Source organism: Eucalyptus grandis, chromosome 8 (assembly GCF_016545825.1).
Source record: "Eucalyptus grandis isolate ANBG69807.140 chromosome 8, ASM1654582v1, whole genome shotgun sequence".
Classification (NCBI taxonomy): Eukaryota; Viridiplantae; Streptophyta; class Magnoliopsida; order Myrtales; family Myrtaceae; genus Eucalyptus; species Eucalyptus grandis.
This window is the reverse complement of record NC_052619.1, coordinates 32,442,845-32,454,976: the sequence shown is the minus strand read 5'-3', so window position 1 is coordinate 32,454,976 and position 12,132 is coordinate 32,442,845. Positions and strand designations below refer to the sequence as shown.

The window sequence follows — 12,132 nt, the reverse complement described above, 5'->3', positions numbered from 1 at the left end:
CGTAAGGTGAGTTAGGTCGAATTCTTAGCATAAATAATTAAAAAAAAAAAAAAAAACAACAACAACAACGGAACCAATGTTGTATGATGACATGAGCTTTCATGGAATAATTGAAGAGTTAGATGCCAGCATGTTCACGCATCTCGATGCTGTGTCCGGAGTTTTAGACCCAATCACACAGCGTGAACACGTTTTCTTTTGAAGTCTCCCCAACCCCCCCGCCTCACTTCAAGAGTCGACCGATCGAATTAAATTTGTTTGAGAACGAGGAAAGGGAAGAGCTCCCAGTTTGAGCTCATCTTAGGTTAGGACAAATCGAGCTCTCCCCTCGTTGACTACGTCGTTATTTAATCCTGTAATGTCGTTATTTTCGCCGTTATGTTGGGGATGACGATCGGTCTGGAAAGATCGGTGTGTTGTTTAGATTATCTGCCCTGGCTTTACGTTCAAATGAAGCCTCACGAAAGTCAACAAATCATTGCAGTCGAAACTTGAGCATCAAGGTCTGACCCTGCTCTCAGACTATGGACAACATAATATAATCGTCACTGCATGTCTCAAAACTCAACTTTTACAGCATCTCTCTCCCTCTCTCTATCGCCATGGCCATCTGTTCGGAAACGAAGGGCTCGTTGCGCCTCTTCCTTCTCTTCTTGTCCTTCTTCATGCCGCTTCAATCAGGATATTCTCTTTCCTTCAACATATCTCGGTTCGACCCGCACGCCACAGACATGGTCTATGAAGGCGACGCGAGGCCGAACGTTGGGACCATCGACTTCACTAGCCTCACTTACTCTAGCCATGTCGGCCGGGCATTTTACGTAGAGAAGCTGCGGCTCTGGGACTCCGCCTCTAGGAGGCTCACCGACTTCTCCACTCACTTCTCCTTCGCCATTGACACGCGGAACCAGTTGGGGTATGGGGCGGGCTTGGCCTTCTTCCTCGCCCCGGTCGGGTTCCAAATCCCGGTCAATTCGGTTGGTGGCTTCTTAGGCCTGTTCAACACCACGTACAGTGACTCGCCCTCAAACCAAATTGTCGCGGTCGAGTTTGACCCTTTGCCAATCCCGAATGGGATCCTCCATATGAGCACGTCGGGATCAACATCAACTCCATCGCCTCGGCCGTGACCACCCCTTGAACGCTAGCTTCCACAGCGCTGACACCGCTGATGCGTGGATTGTGTACAACTCCGAGACCAAGAACATGAGCGTTTCTTGGAGCTATCAGACTACGCCGAACCCACAAGAGAACACAAGTATTTCGTATCAGATTGATCTCACCACTATCTTGCCCGAGGAGGTGATGATCGGTTTCTCAGCTGCGACTGGCTATTACATTGAACGTCACCAGCTTGAATCTTGGTCCTTCAATTCAAACCTCGAAGTCAAGCAACGGCAAGGAAATGCAAAAAGGACAAAGTTGGTTGTCGGCTTAGCAGTTCCGCTGGGGGTCCTACTCTGCGGCATCGCAGCAACATCGGCAATCCTCTGGAGGAGGAGGAGGAGGCAGGGGAGGAGCGAGATTGGAGACGGCAAACATAACGTCCATAAATGACGAGCTTGAGAGAGGCGCCGGGCCACGGAGGTTTTTCATACACAGACCTCGTTTCCGCCACAACAACTTCGCCGCAGAGAGGAAGCTGGGCGAGGGTGGGTTCGGGGCAGTCTACAGGGGATATCTGGTTGGCCTGGATGCGGTGGTTGCGGTCAAGAGGATATCAAGAGGGTCTAAACAGGGGAAGAAGGAGTTCATCACCGAAGTGAAGGTGATCAGCAGCTTGAGGCACAGAAACTTGGTGCAACTCATAGGTTGGTGTCACGAGGCGATGAGTTCCTGCTCGTCTACGAGCTCGTGCCAAACGGGAGCCTTGACACGCACCTCTTCGGCAAGAAGAGCCCTCTAGGCTGGCCTGCCCGGTACAAGATTTCGGTCGGGCTTGCCTCTGCGCTCCTCTACCTCCACGAGGAGTGGGAGCAGTGCGTGGTGCACCGGGACATCAAGTCGAGCAACGTGATGCTGGACTCGGGGTTCAATGTCAAGCTCGGAGACTTCGGGCTGGCCCGTCTCATGGACCACGAGCTTGGGCCACAGACGACTGGGCTGGCCGGCACGTTCGGGTACTTGGCCCCGGAGTATGTGAGCACGGGGCGGGCAAGCAAGGAGTCCGACGTATATAGCTTTGGGGTGGTTGCGCTCGAGATTGCAACGGGACGGAAGTCCGTCGACCCAATGGAGCAATCCTTGGAAATGAGTTTGGTGGAGTGGGTGTGGGACCTTTACGGGAGAGGCCAGGTTGTCGAGGCCATGGATGAGAGGCTTCAAGTGGATTTCGACCGGAAACAAGTGGAGTGCTTGTTGGTGGTGGGCTTGTGGTGTGCTCATCCCGACCGAAGCCTGAGGCCCACCATAAGGCAGGCGCTTCAAGCCCTCAATTTCGAGGCTGCGGTGCCGGTTCTTCCTAATAAAATGCCCGTCGCAGTGTACCACGCGCCGTCGCCACCGTCTGTCAACTCCGGCGAGCCAGTCATCACGAGTAGCATCCAAGAAGGTCGTTGAGCGTGGTTGATTGACAATTGGAAAGGAGGGAACAAGAATTATGTAGCATGTGTTCTCGATTGTTCAAGTAACGTAATCATGAAGTTTGTAATTAGTGGCTTTTTGTGTTTTTTCCAAGTAAATTGAATACACGTAAATTCTTCTTTGATAATTCAATTCGATGTTGGAAACTAAAATGTCCCTTTCTCGATCTTAATTATATTAATTTGTTCTGAATTCCAGATGTTTGGTTCGTGTTGAAATATGTGGAATTGATGCCAAAACTAGCGACTGTGCAGAAGCGTCCCTTCATCCATGGGAAACCGTCGTTGCATTTCACATTAATGCAGCTTCCTTTGAACTAAGAATGAAACTGTTGTTTTGTACTTGGTTCAGAAGTAAGATAATAATGCTGAGAAAACTATTGTGATGTAATGAGCTCTAGTTCTAGTTGGATTAAATTAATCTCTTGGCTTTTCAGTCAACTGACAGCTAATTTAGCGTGTGATTATTGATAATGAATGAATTGACCTTTCAAAGAAGTTTCTAGGAAAGCGGTCGGGCCATAATTACAGACTATGGAAAGAAAGACTACCTATGTTACCTCTTGTTGTATTTACTTAATGGATTGCAAGCTATAACAATCAAGATTCGATGAACTGGTCAAAACATAACAAAATATGTACAAACTCCTCTTTGTGCAATTGCACTTTAAAAAAATTCAATTAAGTCTTAAAATTTACCATGATGGTACAATCAAATTCTAAAGTTTTCAGAAAGTGCAATCAATAAAATGATTTGATTGAATCAATTTGATAAGTTTTAGAATTTGTCGCACTTTTTGAAAATTTTAGGATACAATTGCACATTTATGGTAAGTTCTAGGATTTTTAGTATACTTATCCCATTTCAGAATGATGATTGACAAAATGAGCACAAGCATGTACTCACAAATTCAAGTATGTGCAATTATTCTTCTTCATGGCTTCATAGCTTCCTTTCTCTTATTTATAGATAACCAAATCTGAATGTCGAACCTTGAATAGATAGTTGTTGTATCAATCAATATATGATAGCTGTTAATTCACAAAATCAGCTATAAAAGATGAGTTAGGCTAATTTAGCATCAGATGCCCAACTGAGTTTCGCATCACTAGTTGCTTCATTTCCTATGGAAGAGTTTTCCGAAGGAGTGAATGCATTTACTCCTTGATCAGATAAACAAATCGCATGTCCTTATAAAAGAAAAGGAACAAGTTAAATGCACTATATAGCTCAAGCAGAGTTGTGCTCCGTAGCACGCTCACGTGGGAGAGTACGACTAAGAGAGAACAAGAGAGCCAATACCTCCCATTAGCAGCCAATTAAAACTTAACCTAAGAACTCCCTCTCTTTTATCCATATCTTCCAACGGCAGCCTATAACTCCCATTTGCGACTGATTCTTAAAATTTATGTTAGAACTTTTTGGTTGATCCATCTTTTCCAATAGTCGCAATAACTCTCATTTGCATAAATCTTTTGAGAAATATCCATCTAACCCTATCACCTTTTTGCAGTCAGCCAAGGAACCCTTTTTGCATACATCTAAATAGAAATACATCTTGTCAAACTTAGTCATAAAATTAGGTGGTGGCCTTTCATATCATCTATATGGACTTTACTACCTAAGTTGCGAAGCCTATGTTCTCCTGCATGATCACATGTTTGTGCATATTCTTCTTTGTACAAACTTATCAATGTGCGCATTACCTTATACTTAACCATTTCGATTGATGTCCAAACACACTACCACTAGTTGCTTTTCACTAACTATTTCAATTAGGGACTCTTGATTTTTGGCATGACTTGTATTGTGTTAAAGAAATGATTGAACAACTGCATATTGATCACCTTTTATTGTCCAATACAATGCTATATCTATGTTCCTCATGGAATCACCATACATAGAATGAGCAAGTGCTCCTACTCAATGTTTTATATCATTCATGGACAATTCTCTTATGCACACTTTGCTCTGACATATTAATTGCTATATCTAGTGAAATCAACCTTTCTCTATTTAACAATCAAGTACTTCAGAATTGCATCTATGAATCATTTTGCATCATCAGATTTTCTATATAGTTACATGTGATTTCTAGCATTTGGATTATGAGAAGGAGAGCTACTATTCCTTCTACATAGAACTACTTCATTATCTTCGTTATCATCTTTTGATCTAACATTCTCATCATCACCTCGTTTGTCATATTTTGTGTCATAACCATCGGCTACCAGAGCTCCTTGGTCCTTATTTATAACTTCATTCTTGTTCATCGAGTGGTGCATTTCTCCTTTGTTGAAATTTCCTTACTTGTTCCCTTTGCTTGCACAAGTTCCTCATCATCACTTGGGCAATTTATATGCACCAAAGATTCATCATCCTCATCATTGGAAAGTGCAAGTTCCCAACCTACCCTACTCCAATCCATTCTTGATCAGGTGTGTCTTCTCCCCCATATTCGTTCCATGTCCCAATTTGCTCAACAGTCTGTTTAAAAGTAGCTCTGTGCGTTGCCTCAATCCCCTCTGCTCTCATTTCAATATTAGTTATATTTACTCTCAAACCAGATCCTTCACTTACTTGGTTAGTCTATTCAATACAAGCTTCCACTCCTTCTCAATCACATCCATCACTCGCCTATGTGTCCTGTTCTTCATCGCCATAATTCTCAAACATATACAAAAACATTGTGACCATGAAGATAATGATAGATAAAATCCCTAACACTTATCATCACGCAACAATCTTAAACCTTTCTTAAAACTCTTACCAAGTACCCTATAATAAAACTTTTCTATTTTGCATCCTAGTTGTTCCACTATATTTATCACACATTCTTATATGATGATCTTCCCATATTAATTAGGATAATATCGACATTTCTTTCAATATATTCATAATCATTGTCAATAACAAACTCCCCACCTTAGCAAATATTAATCGATGTTGGAAAAAAAAAATGTCTCATGACCAAAAGAAACAAAGAGACCATCAAGAAAACTTCCTTGATCGTCACTTATCAATTGTGACGAGAGGGATTGGTCATTTTTATTAAGGATTGTCTCTTTATAAGCAAGACTGAAGATTGCTTGAAGAGAAAGCCCACTAGATTTCAACTATTCGAGTCACGGCCTGTTCACTCAGAAGAGATGTAGGTTTGGCCCGCTCAATCAAGTGAAGTGTAAATTTCACAATTGGACCCTCCTTCAAAGTTAGGACTTTTATGCTATAATTGAAATATATATACTGAATATTTAAGTATTGAATTCTAATTACCTTAAATAGAAATAAAAGGTTCTTGGATGACAAATAAGAACCAAATAGAGATGAAGGTGCACAGGTAAAGAGAAAGCCTTTTCAACACAAACCAATCATAAGGATTCTAGTTCCTAATAAATATGGTTAATTTCTAGCATACAGAGGTCGTTATTGATAGGTTTTTAACAATATAATTGACAATATACCAATTTTTTTTTCTTTCTAATTGAACAAATTAAGTAACCCCTTCCTTATTTACCTCATTAAGTAATTTCTTGACTTAATTGAATCTTTTAGGTCAATCTTAGAAAGAATTATTAAACAAGCTCAAGATTAATTTCACATGTTTTATTTTCAGCCCTTATTTAGGTTATTAAACAGGTTCCGTATGTAATAGAGAGATTTGGTTTGATTCTCGAAGATTAACATTATGTTTGGGAAAGAAGGGAGAATGACTATTAAGGTGAAAATATTTGAAAATTATATTAAAAAAAATTATAGGTAAAGAGAGGAATTTTATTTATCTAGATAATAGGTGTATTCTTTCCCTATTTCTTCCTCTTTGGTCTCCCAAACATAGCATAAATTGTTTGGGTCACTTTTTCCCTCCAATAAGTTTAATTTGACCTGTCATTCTCCGTATATATTCACTCATAGAAAATGAATTAGCGTCAATATCAAATATAGAAGGCAGAAATTTTGATCACAAAATCCTCATTGTTTAAATGAATTTTTGACACGACCACGAGCAAGAGAAAAGTAGGTGTGGCAACTGTAGCAAGGGACAAAATATACCATATAAACTATAGCTTACCGTCCCCGGCAGTAAATGAGAAGAAACTTGCAATATTAACTCTTGAATACGATATATTCATTGTTGGAAATGACTCTTATTGTTTCTTGATAAGTATGGCTGATAGTCCAATTTCAATTATTATATATATAGAGCAAGGAGCAAACGGAGCTGGTACTAAATGGCAAAGGGAGGAGTTGGTGCTATTGATCAAAATAAAACCTTAAGTTTAAAGTTCCACCTACATCGAGCTCGAGAATTGGTTGTGGCTTTTGTAAAATCTTAAATTCTCAATTGACCAAAATAAAAGCTTAAATCCTCAATTGTTCAGTGGCTTGCACTTATTTTTGTTTCCGTTCTCTAAAAAAGCCTTTCTTGTTTTCTGAAATATTTTATGAGATCATTACTAATTGCTTTAAAATGTTAAGTTATTAGACGAAAACGTGAATTAATATTTAAGTATTCTAATACCATTTATTAGTGCATAGTTCTAATCTGTTATGGAAAAACTTGACCCGAAAAGTCATGAAATCGCCTGTTATGCAATATAAAATCAATTCCACATGAAGAACAATGGAACTGGTACTGTATAAAAAGAGTGTGTGCCCTGCCCATATGCTGGCAAGATGGGGCAGGATGAATTCCTTTGCTGCCACATCGAATAGATCTCGCTCAAACACCATATGTAACGATCCGATGCTCATCCAAAAGAGCACTTAAAGCAATACACATTTTGAGCATTTGTTATTTCTTAACCATCTCATTCGACATGGAACTTGGACCGTCACATTTTCCATTCATTAAGGTTGTAATGAACATTGGATTTTAGTATCATACACCCAACTTCGACATAGTTCGTGGAACCAACTTCAATAGAATAAGCGCGAACCCAACTGGCTTATTTAACGATATGAGCTCCCATCTGGACTTTTAGACCCAATCATGTGGTGTGAACATGTTTCGTCTCGAGGTCACCCCAGTCCCCACCTCACATGATGAGTAGGCCGATTGATTTTATTTATTCCAGACGCGGAAAGATAAAGAGAACCACCACCCGTTCGATCTATTCCTAGGTAGGAGAAATCGAACTCTGTCCTCGTCGCCTACGTCATATTTAATCCTATAATGTCGTTATCTCCTGCTCTTGCTATTCCTTCATACGAAGCTTCAAAAAGTCAACAAATCGTTTGGGTTGAATCGTAAACAGCAAGGTCGGACTCTGTTCATACCTCGTCCGATATAATGTAAGCATCACTGTATGTCTTAAAACTCAATTTTCTTTCACGAACTCTCTCTCTCTCTCTATGGCCCTCTATTCGGAATCGAAGCGCTCTCTGCGCGTTTTCCTTCTCTTCTTGTCCTTCTTCTTGCAGCTTCGATCGGGCTATTCTCTTTCCTTCAGCATATCTCGCTTCAACCCGCAGGCCACGGACATAATCTATGAAGGCGATGCTAGGCCAAACGTCGGCACCATTGACTTCACTAGCGCCACTTACTCTTTCCATGTCGGCCGAGCATTTTACGCAGAGAAGCTGCAGCTCCGGAACTCCACTTCCAGGAGGCTCACTGACTTCTCCACTCGCTTCTCCTTCACCATCGACACAGAGAACCAGTCAGAGTACGGGGCTGGCTTCGCCTTCTTCCTCGCCCCTGTTGGGTACCAAATCCCAGTCAATTCGAATGGTGGCTTCTTAGGCCTTTTCAACACCACGTACAGCAACTCGTCGTCGAATCAAATCATTGCGGTCGAGTTCGACACCTTCACCAATCCCGAATGGGATCCTCCATATGAGCACGTCGGGATTAACATCAACTCGATTGCCTCGGCCGTAACCACCCCTTGGAACGCCACCTTCCACAGTGCTGACACCGCTGACGCATGGATTGCGTACAACTCCACGACCAAGAACTTGAGCGTTTCTTGGAGTTACCGGACTACGCCAAACCCACACGAGAACACAAGTATTTCGTATCAGATTGATCTCACCACTGTCTTGCCCGAGGAGGTGATGATCGGTTTCTCAGCTGCGACTGACTATTATACTGAACGTCACCAACTAAAATCTTGGTCCTTCCGTTCAAACCTCGAAGTCACGGAAAAGCAAGGAAATACAAATAGGACCAAGTTAGTTGTTGGCTTAGCAGTTCCACTAGGATTCCTACTCTGTGGCGTGTTGGCCATATCGGCAATCCTATGGAGGAGGAAGAGCAGGAGCAAGGGATCGGAGATGGCAAACTTGACGTCCATAAATGACGAGCTTGAGAGAGGAGCAGGGTCACGGAGGTTTAGGTATACGGACCTTGTTGCTGCTACCAACAACTTTAACGAGGAGAGGAAGCTCGGCGAGGGCGGGTTCGGGGCAGTCTACAGGGGATATCTGGTCAGCCTGGATGCGGCAGTCGCAGTGAAGAGGATATCGAGAGGGTCTAAACAGGGGAAGGAGTTCATCACCGAAGTGAAGGTGATCAGTAACTTGAGGCACAGGAATTTGGTGCAACTCATAGGTTGGTGCCATGAGGCGAACGAGCTTTTGCTCGTCTATGAGTACATGCCAAACGGGAGCCTCGACACACACCTCTTTGGCAAGAAGAACCCTCTAGGCTGGGCTGTCCGGTACAAGATTTCGGTCGGGCTTGCCTCCGCACTCCTCTACCTCCACGAGGAGTGGGAGCAGTGCGTGGTGCACCGGGACATCAAGTCGAGCAACGTGATGCTGGACGCGGGGTTCAATGTCAAGCTTGAGACTTTGGGCTGGCCCGCCTCCTGGACCGTGAGCTTGGGCCACAGACGACCGAGCTGGCTGGCACGTTCGGTTACTTGGCCCCGGAGTACGTGAGCACGGGGCGGCAAGCAAGGAGTCCGATGTGTACAGCTTAGGGGTGGTCGCACTCGAGATCGGGACGGGACGGAAGTCCGTTGACCCGATGGAGCAGTCCTCGGAAATGAGTTTGGTGGAGTGGGTTTGGGACCTTTACGGGAGAGGCCAGACTGTTAAGGCCATGGATGAGAGTCTCCAAGTGGATTTCGACCGGAAACAAGTGGAGTGCTTGTTGGTCGTGGGCTTGTGGTGCGCTCATCCGGACCGGAGCCTGAGGCCCACCGTAAGGCAGGCGCTTCAAGTCCTCAATTTTGAGGCCCCGGTGCCGGTTCTTCCTAATAAGATGCCGGTCAAGGGGCATCACGCGCCGTCGCCGCCATCCGTCAACTCCAGCGAGCCTCTCGTCACTAGTAGCATCCAAGAAGGTCGTTGAGCAGGGTTGATTTACTATTGGAAAGGAGGGAACGCGAATTATGTAGTATTAAATTAATCTCTCGATCCTTTTATGAACTATAAATGAAACTTTTGTTTTGTACTTAAATTCAGAACTCAGATGATAATGCTGAGAAAACTGTGGTGATGTAATGAGCTTCTGTTGTATTAAATTAATATCTTGACTTGTGAGTCAAATGACAGCTAATTTAGCGTGTGCTTCTTGATAATGAATGAATTGACCTTTCAAAAAATGTCTAGGAAAGTGGTCGCGCCATTATTATAGACTAGAGTAGGAAAGAAAGACTACCTATATTACCTCTCGGTGTATATAAATATTGGATTGCAAGCTATAACAATGAAGAGTAAATGAACTGGTCGAAACGTAACCAAATTATTTACAAACTCTTTTTGTGTAAGTGTACTTAAAAATAAAATAAAAATACAATCAAATCCTAAAACTTACTATAATAGTACAGTGGAATCTTGAAACTTTCAAAAAGTACAATCACTAAAAAGTCTTAATTGAACCAATTTAACAAATTTTAAGATTTGTTGCATTTTTTGAAAATTTTAAGATTTAACTGCACTTTCATAATAAATTTTAGGATTTTTAGTATACTTATCCCATTTCAAAATGATTTGCAAATATGAGCACAAGTGTGTACTTGCAAAGCCAGTACGTGCAATTCTTCTTCTTCATGGCTTCATAGTTTCCTTTCTCTTATTTATAGATATCCAAATTTGAACTTCAAATCTTGAATGAATAGTTGTTGTATCAATCAATTTTCCTCGAATATGATAGCCGTTAATTCACGAAATCAGCTATAAAAGAAACTTTCTTTCAAGGATGAGTTGGGCTAATTTGGCATCAGATGCCCAACTGACTTTCGCATCACTAGTTGCTTCATTTCCTATGCATGAGTTTTGCAAAGGCGTGAATGCTTTCTCACAACATTTTACTCCTTGATCAGATAAACAAATTGCTTGTCCTCATAAAAGAAAAGGAACGAGTTAAATCTATGTAGGATTTATTGTCAGAAATATGTCGCTTAAGTTACTAAAGTTATATCGCGTGTTGTGTCCTTTTTAATATAAAAAAAGTCTATGTTTCTCATAGTACGGTACTCCAATTTTCCTAACAAAAATATTTAAACAGGATGAGTTTTCTATCAAGAAAACTTGCTTGACTGTCACTTGTCAATTGTGACGAGGGATCGGTCATCTTTATTGAGGAGTGTCTCTTCATAGGCAAGATTGAAGATTGCTTGAAGAGAAAGCTCACTGGATTTCAACTATTTGAGTCGCGGCCCGTTTACTCGGGAGAGATGTGGATTTGGCCCGCTTAATTAGGTGAAGTGTAAATTTCACAATTGGACCGTCCTTCAGACTTAAGGCTTTTTACTAACACTGAAAAATATATACTGAATATTTATTGAATTCTAAGTACCTTAAATAAAAATAAAAGGTTCGATAACAAATAAAAACCAAAGAAAGATGAAGATGCAAAGGTAAAGATAAAGCCTTTTCAACACCAACCAAACATAAGGATTTTAGCTCTCAACAAATATGGTTAGTTTCTACCATACTCAAGGAGGGGTCGAGGATTATAATTCATGTATCACGCAACGCCCTCTCAACTTGGTTTGAGTTTTCTCTCTATCCCTAGGTGATAGTTGTTTTAATCCATCCAAATCCCAAATTACAAACCCTAGATCTGTAAATCATGGCAGTGCTCAGGCATACACCACCAAATTAAAGGTTCTTATTTCTGTTTGTTTCATCCGAATGGTGTCTATGGAAGGAGGTGTCGCTGGGTTTTTATATCGCATCCTCTGATCCTCCTCTTTCTAGGCGACCCCTGAATGATTGAAGCCTTGCGAAGGTCTTTCGAACCCTCCAGAACCTTTTTCCGTCACTCATCCCAAGGTATGACCATTGTTCATCGGTGATTGTATAGCTGGAAATTTCCCTGCGGCTGGAACTCTGAGACCCTAGGGTCTTGCGATTCTTTCGGTGATTTTCGTGCATCTTACAGTGGGCATACCCGTTCCCCTCAAGTGAAATCTCTTGCTTATTTTGCAATACACTTATTTTCAAAGTCACCTCTAGAGCTCCCTTCACTCCATAGCCAAAATACCATAGTGTTTTCTGCAAGCCCAGAACTGGTGATAGGAAATGGCAGATAGAGGGGACAACCACCTTCATTTAGCAGTAGGAGAATGGGAGATCTGTGGTCCGAAGAAG

The 12,132-nt window shown here is 42.0% G+C and overlaps 2 pseudogenes; both read left to right on the top strand.

Annotated features, from left to right (window-relative positions):
* Positions 1-613: 613 nt before the first annotated feature.
* LOC120286650 lies at positions 614-2,559 on the top strand (annotated as a pseudogene).
* Positions 2,560-7,876: 5,317 nt separating this feature from the next.
* LOC120286711 lies at positions 7,877-9,886 on the top strand (annotated as a pseudogene).
* Positions 9,887-12,132: the final 2,246 nt, after the last annotated feature.